Raw genomic sequence first — 20,288 nt, 5'->3', positions numbered from 1 at the left:
CAAATGCATACTAGCTAATTTGAAATACTTAACTTATTTTTGTGAAGCTCATTTATCCTATAATATTAGAAAACCCGTACTTGTGAAGTGTGAATTAGGACCCTCTGTGGGGGCATATAGCTGAATATGGGACCTGACTTGTTAGGATGACTATTGCTGTGATGGAACACCATGACCAAAAGTGACTTGAGGAATTTGCTGACTAGTTTTATCTCAAGTTGATAAAAGCTGGAGTCATCTGAGAAAAGGGAACCTCAGTTGGAAAAATGGCTCCAGAAGATCAGGCTGTAAGTAGACAAGCTAGTAGGTGGGGAAGGGCCCAGACCATTGTGGGTGGGGACACTCCTGGTCTGGTGGTCTTGGGTTCTATAAGAAAGCAGGATGAGAAAGCCATGGGGAGCAAGCCAGTAAGCAACACCCCTCCATGGCCTCTGCATGGGTTCCTGCTTCCAGATTCCTTCTCTGTTTGTTTTCCAGTCCTGTTTTCCTTTGATGATGAACTATAGTGAAGAAGTGTTAGCTAAATAGACCTCCCCAAGTTTCTTTTGGTCATAGTGTTTCATCACAGCAATAGTAACCCTAACTAAGCCAGAAGTTGGTACCAGGACAGTGGGGTGTCATTGTGACAGACCTGACCATGTTGTTTCGGGGAGGATTATGGAAGGACTTTGGAACTTTGGACTAGAAAAGCTATTGAGTGTTGAAGCTGGGTGAGCTGTTCTGTGGGAGCTTGGAAGACATGAGTGTTGAGAGAAATACAGATGATGATGATGATGATGATGATGGAGGCCTGGCTTGTGAAGTTCCAGAAGGAAGTATGAGAGTCACTCAGAGACTCTATTGGGGCTGTTACATATTCTAAGTTAAGAATCTGTGGTGTAGTTGAAGACTAGATAGTTATAATTATGATTTTCCCTGGTTATGATAAGAGATAAATTAGATATGAAACTTTAGACTCACAAATATAGGATAGATAGAATACTTTCTTTAATTTTGCCAAATACAAATAGACTAGATATTGTAACTGTAATTATTGCTTGACAACTCTTCCATTATATATAATTTTACTATGTTAAAGTTAAAAACCTTCTTTTTTGATTAGACAGAAAAGGGGAGGTGCTGTGGGATGTTCTGTATGCTGTGAATGTGTTGCTCTGATTGGTTGATAAATAAAAAGCTGATTGGCCAGTAGCCAGGCAGGAAGTATAGGTGGGATAAACAGACAAGGAGAATTCTAAGAAGTGGAAGGCTGAGTCAATAGATTCCAGCCCACTGTCCAGGGAGCAGCATTTAATGGCACACAGGTAAAGGCACGGAACATGTGGCAGCATATAGATTAACAGAAATGGGCTGAGTTTAAACATAGGAGATAGTTAGTGGAAAGCCTGAGCTAAAGGCCAAATAGTTTTAATTTAAAAAAAAAGAAAAAAGAGAAAGTGCTGTTTTCAGTTTATGTGTCAACATCTTGTTGTTTGATATTTTGTCTGTGTTCTGACAAGTAAAGCTTGTCTGGAGATCAGAGGGCAGAGCTAGCCACTAGTTAACCATAGAAGCTGGACAGTGGTGGTTCATGACTTTAATCTCAGCACTTGGGAGGCTCACACCTTTAATTCCAGTACTCTCAGAAGGCAGAGACAGGAAGTGTTAAAGTGGGGTAGAAACAGGATCTCAGCCCTTTTGGTCTGAGGATCCTGAGAGGTAAGAAGTCACTGGTGGCTGCTCCTCTGCTTCTCTGGTGTTTCAGGTTATTATCCTGATTTTTGACTCCTGGTTTTTGTTGATAAGACTAATTAGATTCACACTTCAACATGTAAAACGTTGGTAGTTATAAATGAGAAATAAAGGGCTTCCTTTAAAGGAAGTATTGGTAACTGAATGGAAAATGCTGGAAAATAGAAATTTTTGGTAACTTTTTAATGTTACTGATTTTAAAACAAGTAATGAAAAATAAGGCCATGCATTTGAAAAAGATAAAGTAAGGATACATAGGAGGGTTTAGAGGGAGAAAAGGGAAGAGTGGGTTGATTTTTATAATCTCAAAAAATAAATAAAATAAATACTTTAAAAATGTCACTAATCTTGTACAATGGATAGTTTCATGTGAATAAAATGGCATCTTCAAATTCTGAGCATTTGACAAGGATTAGTGGAGCTAACATGGAAATAAAAGGAAGACAACAGATATTTCCCGAGGAAGAATTGTTCTTTAACTGCAGGCCTCAGTCCCTGCATGAAAGTGAGACTGTGTCCATGTGGTATGGAAATCTTGAATTTTGTAGGATGGAAAAGGGAAAACTTTGGGGATGGAAGAGTCCATCTGTGGGTCGGTTCCCCTGCAATCTGCAGTGGTAGATGTCAGGGGTGAGTGTGTGGACCTTCTTCCCAGAAGGTTCCGCACATGTTATCTCTCTTTCAACTTCCCTGCCTACAGCTTCATAGCCCACAAGAGGCTTTTACTTAATTAACTCTTTACTGAGCAGCAGAAGCAGCAGTTTTATGAAGACATGGAGATTATTGAGATATTTGCTAATGTGCCATTTCCTTGGTTTTCAAAGTTTTAAAAGAACAAAATATTTTGTAATATTCTGCTTCCCTTGAATTATAATTATGCCATTGCAACAATTACTTTGGTCAACAGAATTACTTTGTCTAAATACATGGGGATTTTGAATTTTTAATCTTCAGGTCTTATCCCGATAACTTAATAATTCCAACAAATGTTATGTCTCTGTGCAAACTATTTTAAAAGTTATTAGCTTTTAAAAAGCTTTTAGAGCTGGGCGGTGGTGGCACACGCCTTTAATCCCAGCACTCGGGAGGCAGAGGCAGGCGGATCTCTGTGAGTTCAAGGCCAGCCTGGTCTCCAAAGCGAGTTCCAGGAAAGGCGCAAAGCTACACAGAGAAACCCTGTCTTGAAAAACCAAAAAAAAAAAAAAAAAAAAAAAAAAGCTTTTAGAGATAGATATTAGTAATGTGAAACTAAAACCTTAAGTGACTAGAGAAATCAAGGACATGTTTCTGTTGTGTATATCGAAGGATCCGACAAACCAAAGAAAGATTCTTTCACAGTACTGCTGGATGAGCCAGTGAGTTTATTAGAGCTTCAAGTGCAATACCACTAAGAGGTCACACTTCTGTCAATTGTTTACTTCTTAAATAGTAACAGCAATTGGAAATTTGGTGCGGAAGTCTCATGAAGATCTTATGAAGGGATGGTAAGAGTGATGTAAGTTTCAAGAGTCACATTAGCCTTTTACTTCTTTACTTTTAACTTTTTTTTCATCCTTTGTGGCTTTTACATCATGCGTCTCAATCCCATTCATCTCCCCATCCTTTTGCATCCTTCCTCTACCCTTTCAACCTCCCCCCCCAAATTAAAATAAAATAAAATTTGAGAGAAAAGAAAAAAGAGCGAAAAAAAGAAAAGAAAAATCTCATTGAAGAAACTGTCGTGTGACACAGTGAGTCACACAGTATACCCTTTAGTCCACATAAATCTTTGCTTACAAGTGCTCATGGCAAAGAGTCACAGGTCTAGTTCAAAGCCTCTGGTTTCTGCTAAACTATTATTGGGCCCTCACTGAGACTCCTCTTGGATATCCTGTTGTTGCCCTGTGTCATGGAGATCCTACAATGTTGGATCTACAGGACCAGCCCCTTCACATACTACAGCAGATCATAGATGGGGTGGGTCAACTCATCCCTGGTTATGGGCCTGAATGGTTGCAGGGTTGGTCAGCCTGCCAGCTGTCCCACCATCACCATCAGGGTGAACTATTCAGCCCTGCCCCAGATAGTTCACACTATGCGGCAAGGAGCAAGTAAGCAGCAGGGCAGGTTCGCTTGCTTCCACGCCTCCAGGACTGGCTCACTACACTAACATCACCAAGGCCAGCTCTACTATACTGCCCAGGAGAGCTACAGGGCCTGTGCTCCTGAGTGCTGCAGCTGGTGAGGAGCAGGTCCATCTCTTCCACTCTCATGACCCAGGAGTCATCTCTCTCAACTGTTGTTGGTGATGATGAATGAGGGTCAAGGGCGGGGGAAGCATCTCTCCCTCACCAATGCCCTGCATGACAGACAAGTGGTGGGGCCAGCTCTCCCATGCTCATGTCCTTGGGGTTGGCTCACCTGTGCCAGGGTCATGTTTACTGTACTCCAGGAGAGGTGCAGGGCCCTTTTTCCTGAGTGCTAAAGCTGGTAAGGGGCTGTGTCAGTTCTACCCCACTTGCCTCAGGTGGCAAAGGGCATGGAGGGTGGAGCATCTCTCCCTCACCCATTAAAACCACATGGCAGACCAGGGTGGTGAGACCAACTTTCCCAATCTCACACCCTCAAGGCCATCTTGTCCAAGCCCCTGTGAATAGGTTCAGCTCTATTGTGTTGCACGGGTGATTTGTGCTGCAGAGTGCTGCAGCTGGTGAGGGGCAGGGCCAGTTCTCCCTAGTGTTTCAGCCAGTGAGGGGCTAGGACCAACTTTATACAGTCCTATGCTCTTGACCTTTGGTGATTATAGGAGGCATGAACATCAACACCGACTTCAGCTGCAACAGGGCCATGAATGCAGACATGGACCTTGGCAGTAGCCCAGGCACAGACATCGCCATTGCTTTGGGTGGCAAGCAAGCCACCCACCTCAGCTTGTTCCTCATGGCCTTCAGCTCTCAGATCTGCCTCTCTCCACAGTACTTGAACCAGCCTGTCTCTCTCTCTCTCTTTCCATATCTCACAGTATATTTGCTTACCATAAAAGTGCCTGACAGCCTGTCACCTGGGCAGGTCCCCGTTTTCTCCTTGGGTACTGGGACAGACTGCCCCAGGCAGACATGTGGGTCTCCTTCTCCTGCTCAGTGGTAATGGTCCCGGGCTGGGTCTTGTTTTCTCCCAGCCTCCCAGGGTAAGTCACTCTGGGGAAGAAATGTGCAGCCTTTTGAGTCATAAGAACCTTCTCCCTCTCTACATTCTCTTATGAGGGTTTACTGTGTTTTCGTCTAGCTGAAGGCTGACAATTGCCATGGACTACTTGGAAAAATACCTACACTGTGTTCCACCTCTTTCTCTGACTCATTCCATTTTCCATGTTATTTCCAAGTCTTAGAGGGGCTGAGCACTGAATCACACTTCTCTGTGTCTTGCAACTGTACGATACTGTATTTTCAGAAACAAACATCTACCGTGTAGTTCAGGAATGGAGTCCATTCCAATGGCAATGGCCTAATAGTGTGTGAAGGCCATAGGAGCATGGCAAGATAAGAACTAGTTATGATGTAGCCCACTCTTGAACAGAGATTTTCAACTAATGACCTTACTATTTCCACAAGTGACTTTCTCAAGGTTTCTTATATATTTAAACATGTTTATCAGCTGTTTTTATGATTCTTCCAGGTGCTTTTAAATCTGTAAGACATTCAGAGCTCAGCATTATGTCACCTATGCAATGAAATTATTTTACAGAAAGTGGGCAAGGAAATAAAACAAGATCCAGGGCCACTGTCTCATGATAAATTGATGTACTGTGGATGGAAAATTGGAAATGTATTCTCAAGTCCTTCTCCCCTATATTGTAAGCAAAAGTCAATCTCTCCTGGAACTCAGCAGCTAAGAGGAGCCAAGAAAAAAATACTAGTAGAGTGCAATATTTTCTTTTTTAAGTCATACCACAGTATAGGGCCTTCCTTTGTAACTTGTTCAGCTGTAACTAGCTTCTAATGGTGTCAACATATATTGTCAAGACCTATCTGGATATGACATCATTTTAACTGAAATTCATTTAATAATAATGGAGTCAAATGGTTTGGACAACAGGTGCAAATGCTCTTTTCAGAATCATGAAAAGCAGTCAGCACAGTTTGCTCATTTAATCGCTGATTTGGACTTATGGAACCTTCAGAACATAATACTCTCAATACACTATCTTGACAAATTTGGGCTACATCTTTGTCTTCCAAGGTTGAATATTGGGAGTCCAAAATCCCTCTCACAGGTGGCTTTTACTTTGAAAGATGTTGAAACATCCCAATGGATAGTGTATAATTTGTAGACTTCTCCAAGTATTTGTTTTTCACACTAGACCTACCAAGAACAGTGAATATTCTCCATACTCTTCACACAGATTCCCTTTAACATTATACATACATGGGTTTTTCTATTTTAAAAAGGGATATGAAATATGTTGTTGAAATTGTAGCTCAGTTTTGCAAAGTGACTGGTCAGAGATATAAATTAAAGGTAAAATATTTCTGACATATTTAACATCAGTAACATAGTAATATATTAAAGAAACACTTATGTACCCAATACCATAATTAAATTTTAACTTATAAAAGGTAATCAACTCCCTACAGGAACAGAACATTTTCAGTTAAAAAGCTACTTATCATTTCTATAGCTATAATGTGTTGAATGTACTGTTTGATCTTTTAACAATTTCTTTTATAAATTATTCAAAGAGCAGTAATTAAATTACATCAGCACCATGGTAACTATTGCATTAAATATTCTTAGACTTTGCGTTCTAGCATCGAGGAAGGAAAGGTATATTCTATTCTGTGACAATTACAAACTGGGTGTTTAGGTCAACCTTCACCAGCCTGGTCAAGGAGGAAGACATTTTCAATTGTATTCAGATCGTGCTGGTCAATGATGCCCAGGTATAGAGGACTCCTCTAACAAAATAGAAGCCATGTTAGACTCAGTATCATAATACACCTGTCACAGGAGCTATCTCTGCCTTGGCCATTAAACTGCTGTGTGTTTTTGTTTGTTTATTTATTAAGAAAATGGCTCATTTATTTTTGCTGTGTGGTTAAAAAGTTAAACACACAACTTGGTATTGGTGTCATCAACCCAACTCAGTCCTTTCATATTCCATGGATTACTTACAATTTAAGGAAGACTACTGATTTTAAGATACACTTGTAAGTATCTGAGTTATTTTCATAGAACTGCATAAAAAAACTAACACAAACTAGGTGGGTTAAAACACACACACACACACACACACAAAAATCCTATTTGATCTCTAGAGACAAGTTGTCTGAAATCAAGATGTTGGCTTGCGTGCATTCCCTGAACACTTACAGATGACACTTTCTAGACTTTTCAGCCTGCTGGTCACCTCAGATAGTACTTAGCTTGTGGTATCATAACTTCAGTCTGTCTTTCCCTTAAACAGCCACATTTCTCATTTGTTTGTGCCTTCTTTTCTCTTATGGAGTCTAATTGCTTTGGATTAAGGGCTCAACCTCCTGTAGTATATCATCTGAATTTATGTAATCATTTCTGCAATGAATGTTTGCTAGTGAAGTAAATTTGGTGTATAAAGGTGATGACTTTGTTGGGGTAAATTGGTTTCTCCCGATACACCATGATTATTGGCATCATAGAGCTTGTGCTTTTATAGTGACCTATAGAATTATTAGTGTGGTAATCTTCCCAATGAAATAAGCTGAACAACTCTGTGTTAACAAGGTTTGTTACATGGAAATGGAGCTACTAACCCTCCCTATAGAAGAGAAGGGAAAGGATTACAGGGCCCTCACCTGGGATTCCTGCCTCCTGTCTCCCAGCTGCTAGTGATCTCGGAAGTGCTAGTCTGCAATTGAAATAACAAGATAACAGAAAGTGGGAATCAACTGGGTGGGAATTTTCAGCAAAAAATAGCTGTTTTTACATTACACATGCTCCTATAAGGAATATCCTAACATGCTCCTTTTAGGAAGCCTAAAACCTCATTGGTTTTAGGAAGAATGGAAAGGCAGAGGAAGAATAAGGGAATATGTTGTACTATGATGTCCTCTGTGCATGACATGGGTGATACCCTATTGAACTTCCAGTAGCTGTGACTACTGGAAGGAGATCTCCATAAGATTATATCAGACTCATTAACTTTCCCAAGCTGGAGGAAGAGGCTCATGAGGCCAATCCTTCATCCAGAATTTATATTGTTAAGAGTTACTTGCAGAAAGGGTTTATGAGACCCTTGTTATTCATAAGCAGTTAGCGGTTACCTATGGAGTGGCTCACCAGGCCCAACCCTCTCTTAGCTTTATAGGTACTTAATGGCTGCTCCAGAGTGCTTATAATGTCACCATCCTCAAAAAGATATAGACTTAAAATTGCTTGGGAAGAAAGAGAAATATTTTTTTTTTCTTCATTGGTGTAGCCATTGGTAAGTTGCCCATGTCCCCTTAGTTAACTGATTACTGATGCTTCTTCATGTAATCTCACTTAAACTCCTTGGCTCATCAAGCAACACTTGTTCAGTTTCATTGTTTCCTTCATTCATTCCTAGAGAATGGTTCACATCTCTCATCAGGTAAGTGTCAAGTACTCCAAAAGAGTTCACAAAATATTGTAAGATTGTATACATTAAAAGATTTTCCTTTACACATACATATATTTTCAAATAAAATGTTAAACTAATAAGGAAGCATGATTGAGGCCTGTGAGTATATAAATCTTGAGTGTAGCCTTACAGATTTGTCAGATGCAAACCTGTAACTTTCTGAGACTCAGAAATGAGATTATCAACTTTGCAATAAAAACATACTTCCCTAACTCCTCTGGCAATCTTTTTGACATAAGACTATTAACTCCCATGGTTAAAGTGATGCTAAAATACTGTAATTCCGCTTAATTCTGACTTGTACTAAAATTCTTTTATGAGGTGAATTCAAGAATCCTTTCTTTACTGAGTCCAGGCTTTTGTAGGTGGCTCCTGTCCCACTGATGCTGGCAGGTTCCTCAAACTGAGCTTGGATGGAGTTATTATTTGGTATGTTGTTGGTTTCTTTTTTGAGCTAAATTCTTGTCTCATTAGAAAAAGTGTCAGAAGAGACTTCACACATTTTGGTAAGAGATAATTTGCTTGATAATAGATTTAGTTTGTGTAGTCTAAATAATAATGTATTTCTTTCTTCCAGGATCCAATCAAGTTACAAACTCCAAAATGAAACTACTGTGTGATATTTTGAGCATTGTTCTGGTGGCTGATGCATTACATTGTAAAAGTGTAGCATAGACAGTGTCTAATTGTAACATACAGGCTATACTTTTCTAATTTTAAGCAGAGTTTACTCAGCAAAGATTGTGACAGAATTATCGGGTGTTTTGAGACTATGAGGCATAGCTTTGTGATGCAGTGAGTGTTGATGTTTTGGCACACTTGGTCTTATCACATATGAAGCATCCATCTGTAAATTCTTACCTGCTTTCCCTGTACCATATTGTGGCATAGGTTCTCATCTCTGCTTGTCTTTCTATAGTTGTAGATGTTAGTAATGCTTATGATCAAGCCAACCATAGGGAAGTTAATATCTCCATTGTAGCTCTCCAAGTGAGCCGATAGATACATAAACGTAAGCTTTGTATGCTCTGATTAGTCAACTAAAGCTAATAACCTTTCATAAATCATCTATTTTTTTATTTTCTTATCTTCCTCCATATTCCTGTCTATTTTTTATGCTTTATTCTCTTTTGTTTAATGGGATCCCCTCCAAAACAGACTATTCTGTATTTGAATGTCTATCTTCTCTCAGGTCTCCTCTTTGAAAATTCAAATCAAGAGGACCAAACAAGTAGGAAGAGAGTATATGCATACATTCTTAGTTGAGATGAAAAAAAATATTGAAGGACATTAGCAATCAAGCATGGCTGCATTATTTGAGATGCTTTTGCACTGGATCAACTCTGAAGCAGTGAGCACACAAAGTAAGGTAATGGCAGATGAGCCAGGGTTAGGGTGACAGGGAACAAGCATATCAAGCAGTTTTATATTTGGTAGAGATAACTCATTGCCTAGTTTTCCAGAAGAGAAGGGAGAATGCAAGAATAGTGTATGTTTTCTTTGCTTTATTTTCTTTCTTTCCATTTTTTTGTTGTTGTTTTGTTTATTGTTTGTTTGTTTTTGTTTTTGAGACAGGGCTTTTCTGTGTAAAAACCCTGACTGTCCTGGAACTCAACTCTGAGGACTAGATCCATGCACCTCTGCCTCCCTAGTGCTGGGACTATAGGCACACGCCACCACTGCCCAGCTGTGTATGTTTTCCTAAGGGTAAAACCAGATAAATATTCATGATGAATTCAATCACAAGGGTGAGAGGTTGTTTACTTATTTAATCTGCATATTAAAAAGCAAATTGATTTTAATGGATATATTAAAACTTAAAATGTGAATGTATCAGTAGAGTAGCTTGTTTTAATATATTTATATACTGTATTATGGCTAGGCAAAGTTAAAATCTAACTATCTTCTCCAACATTTATCACTCACTTGAGTCAAACCTCTTTAAAATAATTTTCTCCAACTTTTTGCAATGTATGCTGCATTATTATTATCAGTGAATCACCTTAACAAGAAACATAAACTAGGACTTTCTTTTCTATCCAAATGTAATTTAGCACTCATCAACAAATCTTTCCCTAACTCTCACAATTCTTAAACTCACCAACCTTTTATAATCACCTTTATAATCTCATTTTTTTCTTTTTTCTTTTCTTTTATTTATTTTTTAAATTTATTTTACATCCTGACGTAACATAGGTTGATAAACGGTCTTATCAATAAAAAAAAAAATCCAGAGCCAGATATTGGAGTAAAAGCTGAAAGATCAGAGAAACTGAACAAGCCACAGCCAAGCTCACCTTGCCAACTCCTCAGCCAATCTTGTTTCTGTGAATCCTCAGACTGAAAGACTCTGAGTACTTACCCCTGAGGGTCTCAGTTGAGCTGCTGCCTAGTTCCTGCCTCCTTGTGCCTTATATATCATTCTCTACCAAGTCACATCACTTCTTGAGATTAAAGGCATGTGTGCTTCTCAAGAAAGATATGAGATCTCGAGTGCTAGGATTAAAGGTGAGTATGACCATATCTGGCTCTGTTCCCAGTGTGGCCTTGAACTCACAGAGATCCAGAGGGATCTCTGACTCCTGAGCAATAGGATTAAAGGTATGTGCCAATACAGTTTGGCATCTATGAAAAATCTAATGGTTGGTTCTGCCCTCTGATCCCCAGATAAGTTTATTAGGGTACACAATATATCATCACATATCCCCTTTTTTGTCTAAAATAATAAAAGAAGATTATAACTAATATAAGAACAACTATATACAATAAGTAGAATAAGTATAGACAATATGTACAGTCAAGAATTACATTAACAATGTCTAGTCCATTAACATATGACAGATTCAGAGAAAAAAATTACATTATTCATCCTACTTTGGTGAATCCAAAATGTTGTACCAAATTCACTTTGTATCTTAACTTGTATCACCAACATAAAACAGCTTTTGATGTCTTTCAAACTTATACACTTTACACCTCTTAGTGAGTTTCTTTTCTGAATTTGTTAACAAGGAAAATTATAACTATCTAATCTTCAACTCTCTCAGAGACCCAAGAAGGAAATAGTATTAACTGAGTAAGTAGGAAGTGTAAACAAGTGACTTCCAAAAAGTATGAGCAATGACAAAAACAGATGGCTGCCTGGACAGTCCCCCAAGATTTCTTTGCAACATTGAGGCATTCATCTTTGGCCTGTAGGCCTAGTATATCTGACAGACTCATCTGTGAAGCAAGATTTTCTAAAGAGCCTTCCTATCTTGTCCTGGCAAGGATCAGCAGTCCTTTTCTTTAAGTCCTGCTTATCCATTTTGGACAGCATAGTGTCTGTAGTCCAGGAAAGGGCACTTTCTTGCCCAGTGGCTAACTTTTGCCACAATGAAAGTAAACTCCATAAGAAGTTTCTTCAATGCCCATCATCTTCTTTAAAGTAGATTCTAGGTACTGCCAGAAGCAGACACATCTCATAGTCATAAAAAAGAATCTATATTATTAAAACATCTTAAATGCCATATTCTATAAATCTCTGAAGTGTTTGAAGATGACATGTCTATCTAAAATATATTTCTGTTTAACCTTGAAAACATATCTAATAAGGCAAGTTTGATTGTAATGACTATTAACTTGCATTTCTTATATCCTCATTAGTTGGTAATAATAACTTTCAAGGACTAGCAATTTGCATTATATTGTTAAATGAACTGTATAGGTACAATACCTTGAACAAGATTAGAAATATATGTACAGTATTTTCTAACAAAATCAATCTCAAATTTTTATCAATATACATATCTATATATAATATACAAAAATCCAATCCAATGTAAATCCAATTTAAAACTAGTAGTTGCTTTTTAAAACTAGATTCAATAATCTACTTTTTATCTTATCATATCCATATTCTATTTTTCTTCTTTTTAGAGTAGATTCAACAATCTATTCTTTTTCTATTATTTCTTTATCTTTTTTTAAGAGTAGATTCAATAATCTACCTCTTATATATATATATATATATATATATATCCTTTTTTTTCTTTTTCTTTTTTTTTTGAAACAAGAATACTGAATCTAATCTCCTTGTTTAGCTTTTTTTCCTGACCAATATCAATTAACAAGTATTCTATCATTTCTATATCTTTTTTAAGAATAGATTAAATAATCTACCTTTTATCTTATATTTATATTCTCTTTTTTTTCTCTTCAGAGTAGATTCAATAATCAACCTCTTATCTATATCTTCTTTTTTTTCTTTTCTTTTTTTTCAAGAACCGCAATTCTAATTTCCTTTGCTTAGCATTTTTCTTGATCATTAACAACTAACAACTTGTAACCAACCATCTTAAACAATGACAATTATCCATAACCCATTGAATTACCAAAAACCACCTGCCCCACCTCTTGGGAATGTGGGCATCATGTTCTTAAAATTGCTTTCTGCTGTCTGGGGGGGGGGGTGAAGGCACCTTTAGGGGATACTGAAAAGAAAAATTTTGGGCTAATTGTCAAGTCCTGGGAGAGGTAGCTAGATTATTTGTTGTCCAGTCTCTGCATAATTCAAAAGTACAGGACTTGTCTAAAGTCCTTGCTTGAGTAGTCTGTGAGGCTGGATCATCTCATCTAGCCATCTTGAAATTGTCTTGAACAGTTTGTAGACCAAATCTGATCTTTGCGTGGTCTTTGTGAGCTTAGTGGTACTATAATCATCCTGATGGAATTGTCAATTATCATTGTGGGATTGCATCATCTTTTTGGAGACTTCAAAGTCACTGTTAGGTGTGGCCATAGATCACTGAAGAAAAGTGTTAGTGTCTACTCTGTGGTTTGGAGCAGTATCAATAGTTTCTATGTCAGAATCATGTCTCACAGCCAGTCTCAAGCTTGCAATACAACAGGTTCCATTCTTCTTCACCAGGATATTCTTTGATTTCAAATCTCTGTGAGCAATAACTGGCTTTCCTTGAGTATCAACAATCTCCATGTGAAGATGGGCAAGACTGCTTGCTGTGGACAGAGTGCATTTGATCATCCCTTCCACTGTAACAGTATATCTATTCAAGTAATCAAAAAGGGATTCATGCTCATGGTAATCTGACACCAGCCACAGCTGAGTTCATGTGCCATTGTCTTTGTTGTCTGCTGCTATAATCATAGGATGTTTTCATGGCGTAACATTACAGTCTGATAAATCTATGCCTCTTGGAACCAAGAACATTCTTTCCTAGAAGAGAATATCTTCACAGCAATTTCTTCTCCCTGCCACTTGCCTCACCAAACTTCTCTAAACCGACATTTGCCAATGCTTTCTTATAACACAACAGTCCTGGCAATTGTTCTCTGAACAAGCAGCTGTAAATCCTTCCTCCCTGGTAGCAGCATCACTGCTGCCACCAACACAATGAGAAGCAGCTAGTAACTAGTAGCAGCAGCCACTACCATCTCCATGGTCCCACTGCCACCGTTTGTGGCGTGGGCTAGCCCTGACCACAGCTTCTTCTTGGCAAGCCTCCCAGGCTGGCCTCGAACTTGGGATCCTTCTGCCTCTGCCTCCTTCAGCAAATCTTACCTGCATGCCACATGCAGCTCTGACCAGAGCTGGGGACTGCACGGCCACAAGCATGGGGCTTTTTTTGTGAATTCATGCCACAAACATTGGGTTGCCAGATGTAACACCAATCTTAAAAGGTTTTATAATTAAAAAAAAAATACTGAAGCCAGATACTGCGGTGAAAGCTGAAAGATCAGAGAAACAGAACAAGCCACAGCCAACTTCACCTTGCCAGCTCCTTAGCTAATTCTGTTTCCATGAATCCTCAGACTGAAAGCCTGAGTCCTCACTCCAAGGGTCTCAGTTGAACTGCTGCTTAGTTCCTGTCTCCTCATGCCTTATATACCATTCTCCACCCAGCCATGTCACTTCCTGGGATTAAAAGCATGTGTGCTTCCCAAGCAAAAACATGAGCTCTCATGTGCTGGGATTAAAGGTATGTGCTGCCACTGTCTGGCCTCTATGTCTAATCTAGTGGCTGGTTTTGTCCTCTGATCCCCACATAAGTTTATTAGGGTACACAATATACCCTGAGCACAGTTTCTCCTCTCTCCTCTTCCCCAATATCCCCTACCTCCCCTTTACATACACCCCCATCTACTCCTCTGTTTCTGTTCAAAAAGGGGCAGGCCTCCCATGGGTATCAGCAAGGCATGGCATATCAAGATGCCATAAGACTAAGCACTGCCTCCCCCTGTATTAAGGCTGGGCAAGGCAATCCAGTATAAGGAATAGGTTCCCAAGGGCCAGGAAAAGTGTTAGGGACAGCCCCTGCTCCCATTGTAAGGATTCCCACAAGTAGACAAAGCTATATAACTGTCACATACATGTAGAGGGCCTAGGCTGGTCCCATGCTAACTCCCTGTTTCCTATGAGCCTGGTTAGTTGTTTCTGTGGGTTTTCTTGTGATGTTCTTGACCAACCCCCCTTGCTCCTACAATCCCTCCTTCCTCTCTTCAGTAGGATTCCCTGAGTTCAGCCTACTGTTTTGCTATGGGTTTTTGCATCTGTTTCCATCAGTTACTAGGTGAAGACTCTCTGATCACAGTTGGGATAGTCACTAATCTGATCATAGGAGATGGCTAGTTTAGGTTATGTATCCACTATTGCTAGGAGTCTTAGCTGGGGTAATCCTTGTAGATTCCTGGGATTTTCCCATACACAGTTTTCTACCTGACCCCCCAAAAACCTTCCCTTTCCAGTCATCTCTTTCAGTACCCTCACCTTCCAGCCACACCCCAACTTGATCCCTCAAGTTCCCATTCCCACCTGCCACTAGTCTACCCAGGAGATCTCTGTAAATGAAATTCTAAACAGTCTTATTAAATAAGAAACACAGAGCTAAATGCAGAGTTAAAAGCCCAGAGATCAGAGCAGTATCCAAGAGCTAAGACCACCTTATCTTACCACTTACTGCCATCCTTCCCCTGAAAGAGAGACCTTCTTCCTATGACCTGTCTTTTTATTGCCTTTATGTTCTGCCTTCTCATTGGCTCTAAACCCCACCACATGATTTCCTCGTCACTGCCTGTCTATACAGACCTCCAGGTCTCTATGGTTGGTACTGGGATTAAAAGTTCAGGTCACCTTGCTTTGGATGTGTCCTTGACCACAGAGACTCTGCTTGCCATGTGATCAGATTAAGGGCATGTGCTACCACTGCCTGACTCCCGCTTATGGCTCGCTATGAGTTCTGATCTCCAGGCAACTTTATTAACATACAAATAAAATCACATTTCAGCACAAATAAAATATCACTATAGATCTCTTCAATTTTTCCTTCCCAGGGAAATCCCTGTGACCCCACTTGGGCACTCCTTGTTACCTAGCCTCTCTGTGTCTGTAGATTGTAGCATGGTTATCAAATACTTTACAGTTCTTATCAACTTATGATAGACTACATACCATGCTTGTCTTTCTGGGTCTGGGTTATCTCACTCAGGATGCTAATATCAACTTTTATTAGATGAACAGGTTCTAGACTCAACACATGGGTGAGACTATGTTGTACTTACACTTCTTATTGGCTTGTTTTCCTTGTCAAAATATTTCACAGTTCCTTCTATGCTGTCTCAAATGACAGAGTTTCTTTCTGTGGTTTGACTATTCTCAATAGCACTGCCATAAAAATGTGAGTACAAATATCTGTTTAACATGCTGATTTGATTCCCTGTGGACATATTCCATATTCCATATATTGCTAGATCATGTATTAGTTCCAATTATAATATTTTACAAAACCTCTATATTGTTTTCTAAAACTGGACCAAATTTACATCTCTACTGGTGGTATAGAATGCTTCTTCTTTCTCCATAGAATCGCCAACAATTGATATTTTCACTCTTTAGGATAGCAGCAGCTCTACTAGAGTGAGGTTATATATCATCCTTATGGTTTGATTCATACTTCTCTGATTACTAGCATTATTGATTGTGTCTTTCACATATCTGTTAACTATTAATGTGCCTTCTTTTGAGAAATATCTATTTGGGTACACTGCCTGTCTCAGTTGGGGTTTCTTTTGCTGAGATGACACACCATGACCAAAAGCAAGATGGGGAAGGAAGAATTTATTTCCCTTATACTTCCATATCACTGTTCATAATCAGAGAAAGTCAGAACCAGACCTCAAGCAGGACTGGACCCTGGAGGCAGGAACTGATATGGAGGCCATGGAGGTATACTGCTTACTGGCTTGCTTACCATGACTTATTTGTCTGTTTTCTTTTAGAATCAGGACCACCAGCCCAGGACTGGCACCACACATAATGAGCAGTCCTCCTCCCCATAAACCATTGATTATGAAAATACCATACAGGCTTGCTAAAGTCGATTCATATGGAGAATTTTCTCAACTGAAGCTCCCTCTTCTCTAATGACTAGAATTGTGTTAAGTTAATATAAATCTAGCCTGTATACCACCCATTTTTAAATGATATTATTTGGTTTACCTAGGAAAATATTTAATTATTGATATATTCTATGTATCAACCCTGTCCAATATATAATTGATAAGTATTTTCACTCATTCTGTAGGATTATTTGCTTTGTTTCATGATTTCTTTTTCTGTACAGAGATTTTTACTTTACTGTGTTATCACTCATGTATATTTACTTTTGTTTCCTGGATTTTAGCATCTTCTTCCATATGATTCCTTGCTTATCCTCTGTCTTGAATCTTTTCCTTGCTTTTTTTGTCTAGAAATTTTGTATTTTTACGTATTGCATTTAAGTCTTTCCACCATTTTGAAACTGGTGAGAGACAGGTGTCCAGTTTTATTTTTCTGCATTAGATATACAACTTTTAGAGTGAACTACTGAAAGAATAATCTACACGAGTAAGGGGTCCTGAAAGTTATAAAACAGATATAATGCATACATATATACTAAAATATGACTTATTAGACTGGCTTACATAATATGATCTAGATGGTTGGAAAGTGGCTCTTTTCACATAGGCGTGGCTGAGAATCTGAGAGCTGCTCAGTTCCTGAGGCTGGATGCCTCAGCATCTGAAGCCCAAAGAAGGTGGATTCTGATGTTAGGAAGGGATACAGTAGCACCAGCGTAGATGAATTTTACAGCAAATCTATCTCTCTCTCTCTCTCTCTCTCTCTCTCTCTCTCTCTCTCTCTCTCTCTCTCTCTCTCTCTCTCTCACACACACACACACACACACACACACAAAAATCCTTACTTTTTTTTTTCCTTCTTCAAGTTTCCTTTTATCTGGGCTGCCACTGGGAGCTTCTTCCCACATTTATAATGGTTTTCCCATTTTTTAAGCAACCTGACCAAGAAAATCCTCCACGGGTCTGTCAACCAGCTTGCCATTAGTTGATTCCAGGTTCACTCAAGTTGATAAACAAGATGAGCATGACATTATGCTTTCTCCATGGCCTGCTTTTGTTGAAAGCAGTTGGCTGATACAGGAGTTTACTTCTAATCTTTCTATTAGCTCCTATTTTTCTGCTCATCTGTTTATACATCAATCATAAATTGTTCGAATTGTGTAGCTTTGTGCTACATTTTGAGCCAGTGCAATTTGTCCTTATTTATCATGTTACTCAAGGTGGCAAGTAGTTTAATATTTTTTCTGTGTATATATACATTTAGAATCTCACTTTCTAGTGTTGTAAAGAATACCATTGGTAGTGTAATAGGGCGGTACTTGAATATTTTAAATGATATACTATGGAAGTGGCTAACACTTTGCCTTCTGTGTAGCTGGTACTCCAAATTATTGATCCTTCATAAGAACCCATACTTTAAAATTTGCTTAGAATACCAGGCTTAATTTTAAATTGAATTCTGCGGCTTGATAGGGATTTCTATTTGTCTGATTTTTGTAACTCAAATTGCTGAAAGGTCTTTTAATAAAAAAAAAAATCAGGAACCTAATGTTGGGGTAACTGCTGAAAGATCAGAGAGACAAAGGAACAAGCCACTGCCACATCTCGCCTCTCCAACTCCATGAATCCTCTGACTGAATGAACGCCTCTGAGTCCTCAGCTGAAAGCTCTCCAGCCAAAAAGCCTTTAGTTCCTGTCTCCTTATGTCTTATATACCTATCTCTGCCCAGCCATACTACTTTCTTCTTAATGCTGGGATTAAAGGCATGTGACTTCCCAAACAAAGGCATGTGACTCCCAAGTACTGGGATTAAAGGTGTGTGCCACCACTGGCTCTGTTTCTTTCCTAGACTAAATCAATCTCATGTAGTCCAGGGTGGCTTTGAACTCACAGAGAGCCAGATGGATCTCTGACTCCCAAGTGCTAGGATTAAAGGTGTGTGCCACCACTGCCTGGCATTTATGTTTTATCTAGTGGCTTGTTCTGGTCTCTGATCTTTAGGCAAATTTTTTTTAGGGTACACAATATATCACCACAGATTTTGTTAACTTTAAAAGCTAGTACTTACTGTCTGTGAAATAAGGGTCTTTGGCACATGCTGCATGTCTATATGTGACCAACAAACATAGATAGTACTCATTAGTGACAAAATTCATTCTTCAAAGTGTTGTTTGTGGGATGAAATCACACCATTATCTGATTGTACTTCATCAAATAGGGACAGGACAGCTATAAATAGATACATGGAATCTGGTCCTGATATTCTTAATTATATTCCTGGGACCGACCATCTTCAATAATCAAGAAATTCAGAATTGCTTAAGGCTTGGAGACTGATTCTTTTCAGATAACTATAGTAATAGGGCATCTGTGTATGTTTTGGGAAGGTAAGATTCTATTACTTTGTTTCTCGGCCTTAGATATTTATTTTCCATTCTATTAAATACAAGACATGGAACTGTAGAACATGATCAAAAGACTAAGTAGAAGGTTTGCAAAACATGCATGAACTAGTAGGAGCTTTATTACTTATATTAAGTAAGCACAATAATAATTATTTGCGTAGCATTTCAATGTTTACAAACCATTTATTGTACTAAGTTTCTGTGAACAAGTTAGAACTTACATTCTTATTTGTGTTCTATTAACTAGGCATCCAAGGCTAGAACAGCTAAATTAGTGCTACAAAATCCTTCAGCATATCATTTATCTTTTCATTCCAACCTCTTAGTACATGCTGCTTGCTCTATTTGCAATTTGCTTTTTTTCTGATCTTTTACCTCTTTGTATTGTTACTTCCTTCTTAGCTCTCATTTTTCCTTCTTAAATGTTATAGCTTTGGGATAGTGTAACTTCCTACATACCACTATGATTTTATATATGCCATTTTTACACATGCATATATTACCTTTCATTCAAAGTATAATTACTGCTAATTTCATCATTGTTATTTGAACATGTGTTCTCCTTTCCATTATAAGTTCCCTGAGTTTAAGAATTCTATGCCTTGGTATTCATTGTAACTTGGTCCCAAGTTAGTACTCTATATATAACCAAGACTTGTAATTATTTATATCATAAATGAAGGCAACTAGAAAACATTGAATGCTACTCTTTTGATATAAGGTAAATTAGTAGAATTTAATAGAATTCCAAATTTAGATTTACAGTTAGTTATCATTCATGAAGTCTATTCTTTTCCTGTTTGTCATTTATGAATATAATTAATATACCCCTTATTTTCAGAAGCACTTTTTCATTAATTATCTCACTTTAAACTGAAAATGTCTTCCTGTAAACCAACTCCAAGGTCATATAAACAGGAATGTCAGGTTTATCTAAGCAATGGACCCATTTTTAAGTAACAATTTTCTGTATTAGTTACCATTTTCATTAGGTTAGCAGATTATGGCATAAAACAGGTAGAGAGAGATTTGTATTGGCTCATGTGGGATACAGTCCATCCCACTTGGGAATGCACGGCAGGTTTCACAGTGGTTGAAATGTGATGCTAAGTCTTGTTACATGGCACCCACCAGGAAGTAA

General features: G+C 38.5%; 1 pseudogene; it reads right to left on the bottom strand.

The window, feature by feature from the left end:
* Positions 1-13,130: 13,130 nt before the first annotated feature.
* Positions 13,131-13,720, bottom strand: LOC131911123 (TGF-beta receptor type-1-like; annotated as a pseudogene).
* Positions 13,721-20,288: the final 6,568 nt, after the last annotated feature.

The sequence above is a fragment of the Peromyscus eremicus genome, chromosome 5, assembly GCF_949786415.1.
Source record: "Peromyscus eremicus chromosome 5, PerEre_H2_v1, whole genome shotgun sequence".
In the NCBI taxonomy this organism is placed as follows: domain Eukaryota; kingdom Metazoa; phylum Chordata; class Mammalia; order Rodentia; family Cricetidae; genus Peromyscus; species Peromyscus eremicus.
This window is presented reverse-complemented; position numbering and strand designations above follow the sequence as displayed.